This window comes from Triticum urartu, chromosome 7 (genome assembly GCF_003073215.2).
Source record: "Triticum urartu cultivar G1812 chromosome 7, Tu2.1, whole genome shotgun sequence".
Taxonomy (NCBI): Eukaryota; Viridiplantae; Streptophyta; class Magnoliopsida; order Poales; family Poaceae; genus Triticum; species Triticum urartu.
This window is the reverse complement of record NC_053028.1, coordinates 561,823,693-561,832,970: the sequence shown is the minus strand read 5'-3', so window position 1 is coordinate 561,832,970 and position 9,278 is coordinate 561,823,693.

Genomic DNA, 9,278 nt, shown 5'->3' with positions numbered 1-9,278 from the left:
TCCCTACAAAATCATATAGTCTGGCTATGCTCCATCTTCATCACACAAAATATTCAAATCATGCACAACCCCGATGACAATCCAATCAATTGTTTCATACTTTTGATGTTCTCAAACCTTTCCAACTTCCACGTGATACATGAGCATGATCCATGGACATAGCACTATAGGTGGAATAGAAGGTGGTTGTGGAGAAGACAAAAAGAATGAGATAGTCTCACATCAACTAGGCGTATCAACGGGCTATGGAGATGCCCATCAATAGATATCAATGTTAGTGAGTAGGGATTGCCATGCAACGGATGCACTAGAGCTATAAGTGCATGAAAGCTCAAAAAGAAAACTAAGTGGGTGTGCATCCAACTTGCTTTCTCATGAAGCACTACTAGGAAAAGGCCTACTAGTGGCGCACCAGTTTTGCCTACTAATGGCGCACTACTGGTGCGCCACTAGTACCACGCCACAAGTATTTTTTACTAATTGCGCACCACTGGTGCGCCATTAGTATCTGGTATACTAATGGCGCACCACGCTGTGCGCTATTAGTATAGACCACCATGCGCCATTAGTATGCCTCCCAGGGGCCCATATTTACCCACGTGCTTTGGCATACTAATGGCACACTGTGGGGTGATGCGCCATTAGTATCCTTTGGCATACTAATGGCGCACTGTGTAGTGATGCGCCATTAGTATCCTTTGGCATACTAATGGCGCACTTTGAGGTGATGCGCCATTAGTATGAATATTAGGTTTTTTACTTTTCTGATTTTTGCACAGGTTACAAAATATATTATTGGACAGAATATAGACAGCAGGACACAACAACAACAGATTCATCGAATACAATAGAAGATTAGTCTCTGAATACAATTCATCATATTAGTCTCCGAATTCAAAAGACTGAACAAAGATAAAACATTACAAGTCTCGAGACCACGAGTAGCGAGTTTGTCTTTACATTAAAAGTCAATATCAATCATCTAAACTACCATCACATAGAAGAGAGCTGTGGTCATCACGATGAGCATCATCGCGATGAAACTGGTCTTCATCCGGTTCCTCCAACGCTCCCTCCTCTCTCCCGCTAGATAGAGGGCGTATCTTGATTCCGCCTCTGCCCTAGTGGTGTACCCTTTGTAACTATTACTGATGAAATGGCGAACCTATCTCCGACACTCCTCCCAGTCGTCGTAGACTCCGGGAACCTTACCCTTGTACACGACATACGACGGCATCTCTATGCACAAGCCAAACAACAAACAATACATAAGCAATATATAAGTATGCAACAAAAGGGTCGGAAGAGAAAAGCAAGACATTAATAGCACGATTCATGGTTCTACTAATAAATACAATCGATTACATCTAAGTTGAATGACTATCCAAACCAAAGAGACATACAATTCATTAAAGTTTAATTACAACATGAGCCAATCAATGTTTCAGAACTACACATAGCATCACTACTTTCGACTCGACTCATGGGACCGGGGCGTGGATGAAGCCACTGTCTGTCATGATGGTCATGAAATCGCGGGCGTTGTCAGCCTGCATTTGTAGCGTTGTGTCTATCTCACTGTTGGACGGTTGATATCTGAGGTAGAACTGCCCCGAGGTATGAAGGACATCTTGATGGATGATTTCCACTAACTCCGACTGGATGCGAAAGAATTCTTGTCTGATGTCCGCGTCCTGGATTGCTGACAAGCTCGCGGCCCAATCTTTGAGATTATCTGGTAGCAGAAGGTGATGATGGTCCCGTACGATCGCCCGCATGTGATGGAGGGCGTAGTAGGCATCCTTCTGACCGCCAGGCGGCTGCTTGATGCAGCAAAACTTAGTATTATGGGCGAACACGTGCCTGCCGTACCTACGAACTGGCCTGGTGAAGGTGCCTCCAGATTTGGCGTAGCCAGGGAGAACATCATCAAGAACTTTCTTGATATTTGTGTAGTCTATCTTGGAGTCACGGTTCGGGTCGAAATACGTGGCCATGGAATATTTCGGGCTTAAGAGGATGAGTGTGCAATGTGTGTCACTACACAGAACACGGAATGTTAGAAAAAAGAAAGAACGATCGCAATCTAAGAAATCATTTGTTTCGGGGCGGTTAAGGGATGACTTACTCGGGAAAGTAAGACACGAGGAAGTTATCCTTATCTGGGTTTGCCAGAATGACGCCTTCGAGGTGTGAACCCGCGACTTGGCGGTCCCCAGCGGTGCCCAAGAGCTTGGCACGCATGTAGAAGGGGTCGACTATCACGATGTCCGGGGTCCTGTCTCTAATGATCCGCATCTCCATACTCAGCGAAAACAGCCGAACAAAAGAGTAGTGCAGCGGATGAAGGTTAAACATAGCATAGATGTCATCAAACTGCAGGACGATCGTACCCCCGATGGCGCCATCGACAAAGCCCTTGCCCTCTGGCACCTTGGCCACGAAAACCGGGTATGCCACATCATTCTCTCTGAGACGCCGCTTCTCCAAAGAAAGAACACTGTCATGCAGACTCCGCATAACACCGGTTGCAGCATTGAGCATATTTGTCGGTAGCATCGCCCTACCCGCTACATGCACCCTCCTCGAGATATCCCTAGGTGAAGGTGGCCCGTCCTGAGCACGGATCGTACTCGGTACCGGCTGTCTCGCACCGGCGCCCTTTTTAGCCTTTCGTTTCCATCCCTTCTTCTTGATCTGTTGTAATGGGACCGAGTTCTGCTCGCCTTCTTGAGCGTGTTGGGGCTGATAATATTTGCCACCTCAACTATCTGAGGCTCGGTGAAGGCGGCAGCTGGAGGCGTCTCCTGAGAACTGAACGCCAGACGACGCCTATTGCAACTGGGTTTCTCCGCCATACCAGCTAGATCGCGGTCATCTTGGTTGGGTTCTTGAGAAGGAGGCCCACAGAACTCGTCACCGTACCCATGTTCGGCAAAGTACTTATCGACGTTGGTAAATGTACCATCGTCGTTGTTGTCATCATCCCGATCCTGTGCCATATGCATGTCCGGATCATGTGCCATAGGGATGTCCGGCATGTCCGGTAGCATTGCGGCGTTCTTGCCATGGCTTTGCGCCGACACGACTGACGGTCTTGTCTGTGGGGTGGTGTCCCCCGCCCCCAAACGAATCTGGCTCTTCGGCCAAAGCAGGGGCCAGATTACGTAGGCGCTGAGGGTCATCTCTTCTTCTTCGTCGGCCCCAACGGGTCGAATCAGAGGTAACAGCTCGTCGCAGCCTGGCAGCACCCGAACCACTTCAACCCTATACACTGTGGGTGGCATCGGATTACCGTGGAACACGGGGTTGCTCGGTTGAATGATTCCGCCCTTGGCGACATCGACCAACTCGCCGCCCACGAAGTGCAGGAGAGTGCAAGGAACGTCGACGGCGCCCTACAAAAACATGTAGGGCGTCAGGGATGCCCTATCAAAGGCAAGGAGATGAAGTCATCGGCCGAGAGGCTTAGTTACCGTGATGCCGTCGAGCTCGGCTAAAGTCGAGGCACCACCAACGGCGGGCGTGCAACTGATGGAGGGGCCGCTTGCTGGCGAGGTGCCGGCCGGCGTACACCCGGGTGCATTAAGCTCCAATGCCCGTACCGGCGCTGGAGACACGAATACCGCCTCTGCTGGAGACACCAATGGCGCCGCCGGAGACACCAATGGCGCCGCCTGCGCGCTGTGCGAGTTGCTGGCCGTCAAGCTGGGAACCGGGGGAGGCCCCCGTTGGCCGCCCGCAATCCACGTCGTCAGCCCATGAATCAATGTAGGCACCATGGCGTTGAGCTTCATTCCCAGTTGTTGTTCCACTTGCTCTTGGACAAGCTCCAGAATCTGTTCCACTTGTGCCTTGAGTGCTTCAACCTCGCACGACTGGCTTTCCGAGCTGGTCTTTTTCTCCTTTCGCCCACCAGCGGTATAGTATGACAACCATTTTGTGGACAAGCCTTTGCTGGCCACACGACCAGCTGACGTCGGCTTACTGAGCTTATCCTTGTTTTTCATTATGTTCAACGCCCTATTCAAAGGGGTGTCGAAAGGGGAGCTCTGAGACGACCCCGCACTACTGGTTTCATTGTCCTGCGGAAGGAACGTGAACCATTTAGAAATATTGGGGATTAATTAGAATGCAACCATATGGAGCTAATTACGTGGGGGTGTATTCCTTACCAGAACAAGCTCAAGCGCCTTGGTCTTCGGATCCATGGTAAGCTCCTTTGTTACCGGGTCCTCCTTGTACCGGGCCCTGAGAAAGTTCCTGGTCTGCTTGTCACGGTATTTCTCGAAGTGGGGCGGTAGGCCTTGCTCGGCACGCTCCGCGTCCTCCTTGTCCCATATAGGCTCCGCCACTCTGTAACTGCCGGGACCGAGTTGGTGGACCCCTAAGTTCAACTGCCGCATTTTTCCCCCACTGACTTGATTCGGAGGTTGCGGGGCTCTCGCACTTAATCTTGAACTCCTTGTAGTCATCTTCGCTCATCAAAGGATATTTCGCCTTGATCTTCTCATAACTATCACCTTTTTCAATCATTGCCTTCACCGTGCTTTTCCATGTAGATAGGGCCGTGCTCATCCTCGTGAGGGCGGCACCGTTCACTTTATTCCCTGAGAGGCATGTGTTTGCAAACTCCGCGGGGAACTTGTATTGTTCGTGCAGCTTCGTGAAGAGGAGGCTGCGCAAATTCCCTCGATCCTTATGCCTTAGGTTCTCGGTGTTGATCGATACGGTGCTCCGAAGAATGCACCCGAGCTGAACCGAGTACCCCTTGACTATGTGTTTGGGCGCTGTCAGATGCCCGTCGGAGTTCACTTCAGTAAATTCCTCCCTGACGGCGCCGAGCACGCTCGGGCGCCGGTCCTTCCGTTGCCTCTTCGGTTGGCTGCCATCTGTGCGTGCGCCGCCATCATCAGTGGTGGCATCCGCGACGCCATCATCAGTGGTATCATCCCCGATGCCACTAGGGGTTGTGTAGTCAGGATCGGTGTCTTCCGCGGCGTTCTCATAGCGGTAAGGTTCTTCCTCCAACTCCTGGGACAACTCCCAGAATTGCTTGCCGCCCAAACCGCCGGCCTCATCGTTGTGGGCCATGTTTAGCTCTAAATAGGAAAAAGTTTGGTCGAAAAGTTGGTTATTGTCAAGGAACAAGATCATGGTATCATCATTTAGGGTTTTTGGACACCGAGGCATCCTAAAAGCTAAGCTTTTATCATTTAGGGTTTGTCGACGACGAGGCACCCTAAAAGCCTAAGCGTACATCATTTAGGTTCTCATCGACACCGAGGCACCCTATAGAAGCCAAGTTAAGTTTTCATCATTTAGGGTTTATCGATGCCGAGGCACCCTAGGTTGGGCCTAATCACTTGGCACTAATCACTTGGCTCTATTGCCACCTATGTTGGGTTTATCATCTAGGGTTTATCGATGTTAAGGAGAATTCTAAGTTGGGCCTAATTACTTGGCTCTATTCCACCTATGGTTTAATGCAGCAAGAATGGCGGGGCAGTTGATCCTACTTAACTGAGTACTAAGATACCCCGGTCCATGCATTAGTCGCAAGTACCCCATATGTCCTATTTTTAGCAAAGTCATGCTAAAATTCACGGAAAATTTCAGCATGACCTTTGCTGAAAATAGGACATATGGAGTACCTGAATTTGCCGGAACGGAAGTTAATCGACATTCCGGCAAACTAAAGGGCCTCTCGGGGTACAACAGCAGCATCACAAGTTGACAAAATTACAACATGATGATACCAAATTCTTGTAGCAGTACAATGATTTCACAGGATAAAAAAATTATCCACATTCAGCAACCCAAACTGGTGGAGATACAGGAAACCAGAACATAGCCTCTTAAATTATTTGTTATAAGGTTGTGATTCCATGATGTTATAAGGTACCTGTTTTGATCAGAAGCAGCAATTGCCACAAAATAATTTCACACACATATTCCAACAAGCACTTCAAAACAGTAGAATATTTACTAGCATGTGTTTGCCAAACTGCAACTATGTGATAGTGAACAACACAAGAGGTGCTGCTGCTCAGGGCTTCAATTTGAAATACTACTGGAAGATAACTAACTAAAAATATCTGGAACTGGAGCATTACTACTCTACAGAAAGATAACGCAATGTAACAAAAGTGTAACTCTATCTATCTACAATGAGTGGAAATGGCCAAGCCTAAACAACTTACTACTTAACCAATTCTTAGGCAGGCCATACACAACACGGTGGCTCATAACGCACCAACCAGTTAGATAACAAGAGCAGTTTAGCACCACTGATACAGTGCTCCAGCTACCAAACCAAACAAGTAAATCAATTACCACACCACCAGCAGAACCATATAGTCAGTCCCATGACCCTCACCATACATGTCACTATGATAGAGCATTTGAAGGGAAAATCACATGTTAGGCACGCATAGTGATATGGGGCACATTTAGATTCATACTAGTACAGCATGCACATAGAAATGGTGCTCTTTTTTACTATCTGATTCTTTCAAAATGCAAGCATGTGTTGCAAACAAGTAGGTGGCTCTGCTCGCGCACACCGTCTGTAAAGAAAGAAGAGTGGATTACTAGATCACAAAATTTCCTAGAGAGCTCCAGCCAGCGCAAGCACAGCAACATCAATGTGGGGGAGGGAAGACTCAGTCGTCGCTAAAATGATGGACAATTGAACCAACCTACAACAATTTCAGACTACATTTGCCGATAATTACCAACTCCTGACAGTTTCAGACTACAACAGTTTCAGTTAACTATTTTTTAAACCACAACAATTTCAGTGAACTTTTCCTCGGACTATAACATGTGATGCATATACATTCAACTTTTGTAGTAAAAAAATAATTACTGAATGTGGCCGGTCCCTGCCAACAACAAATGTGGCCACTGCCATATCATTCAAGATATGATCCATACATCCTATGGAATGTTACATGTCTGTCTTGGATAGGATGCAGGTGTACATGGATCAGAAAGAAATCTAGTACTAAGGAATTTACAGAAGATGTGAAGTGCAATGCAAGAACCCCAAGTCTCCGACTTACCGTGGCCGATGCACGAAATTCGGTTGTAGCTGAGGTTGAGCACGTGAAGCTTCAACAGTTCCCGAAGCCCCTCGACGTTGGCGATCTTGTTCCGCGACAGATCCAGCGAGTGCAGGCCCTTCGGCAGCACTATCAGCAACAGAAGATGTACTGCATGACAAACAGAACAACCCAAATTCAGCAACAGAAGATGTACTATCTATCTACTAGTTACTGAATGTCTGAAGATGCTACTGTCTAGTACGGGAGCACGGGAGCGTGCGAGCATGCGGGAACGACGGCCGCACCTAACCCTAGGTCGCCGCCCCGTGGGGGCATGGGGATTAGCGGGGGAGACAGGGAGGGAGGGAGAAAGACTAACCATGCCGCGTGGGGAGGCTCGCACCGCCATCGAGGAGCGCGTCCGACGAGGCTAGCCGCCGTCGAGGGGCAGCTCCGACGGGAGAGATTTGGTGGTGGCCGGAGCAGAGACGACGGAGGGCGGAGACGGCGAGCTTGGGGGAGGCGGGGATAGATGGTGGGGAGGTCGCGGGCTTCTAGGGTTTCGAGGGAGGTGAGGGAGGCGGCGCTCGGGGGGGAGGCGGCGCTCGAGGGGGTGGAAGGGGAGAGGGAGGCGGCGGGGGCGCGTGGGCGGCTGCGGCGCAGTGGGTCGGGGCAGCGACGGCGGCGGCGCGGTGGAGGGAGGGACGAGGGAGGGAGCGGCGCGGTGGAGGGAGAGGGAAGTGTCTGGCGAGAGGGAGGGACGAACTATATAGATGGGGAAGATTACTAATGGCGCACCCCCAGGCGGTGCGCCATTAGAATGTGTTTTTCATAGCAATGGCGCACCAGCGGGACAGTGCGCCATAAGTATACTTTTTTTAGATAGCAATGGCGCACCAGCCACCCGTGCACCACAAATAAGGTTTTTTTACTTTTTTAAAAATGAATATGAATATGAATATGAAACAATAATATTTTTTTTATAAAAACAGTAATAATTGTTGTTTAACAACAATTGTAGTCCACACTTTTTTTATTATTTAAAAAAAATGAATATGAATATGAAACAGTAATATTTTTTATAAAAACAGTAATAATTGTTGTTTAACAACAATTCTAGTCTACACTTTTTTATTTTTTTAAAAATGAATATGAATATGAAACAGTAATATTTTTTTATAAAAACAGTAATAATTGTTGTTTAACAACAATTGTAGTCTACACTTTTTTATTATTATTTTAAAAAATGAATATGAATATGAAACAGTAATATATTTTTATAAAAATAGTAATAATTTTTTAAAAAATATCATCGGCGGCGGCGGTGGAGCGAGGGAGGGTGCGGGGGGTGCTCGTCGGCGGCGGTGGAGCGGGGGAGGGTGCGGGGGGTGCTCGTCGGTGGTGGTGGAGCGGGGGAGGGTGCGGTGGGTCGGCGGCGGCGGTGGAGCTAGCGGGGGACGGTGCGGGTGGGGTCGAGATCGAGATGGAGGGGGATAGCAATCGAGATGGAGGGGGATCGAGATCGAGATGGAGGGGGAATCGAGATCGAGATGGAGGGGGATCGGGATCGAGTGTTCTCATGAATTCAAAAAGTGCCCATGAAATTTAAAAATATTCATGATATCAAAAAGTGCCCATGAAATACAATCGAGAAATGAAGACTACGATTTAAATACAATCGATCTTAGCTAGCTATCTGTTCACAATCTTCTTGCCCTTCTTTTTCGCAAAGGGAGTTCTTCTGTGGAACGGACGTCCTTTAGGTAGGGTGGTCCTGCTTCTTCTTGTGGTGTATGCTGCTACTTCATCGTCGTCGTCATGTTCGATCTTCGGGTCGCCGTACTTGTCGAAGTCTTGCTCATTGGCTACTCCATCCATTCCGATGATCTTCCTTTTGCCTCTCCTCACGACAACACGACCGGGATCTGACGGGTCGGTAATGAAGAAGCATTGGTCCACTTGGGAAGCCAGTACCCATGGCTCATTTTTCGCGGTGACGTTTGCGCCCGCAGTCTTGGATTTGGCTTCGGGTATAACCATGGTGGTGAAATATCGGTCTTCTTTTAGGACGCTCTTGGCCCATCTGACATGGAACATCGGGACCTTCTCTCCAGCTAGCTTAGCTCCCAGATCTCCTCGATCCTTCCGTAGTATCTGTCCTTGTCGTTACCGGTGTAGGATTCCATCATTACCCCGGAGTTCTGATAACCATCGCTCTTCATGTCCTTG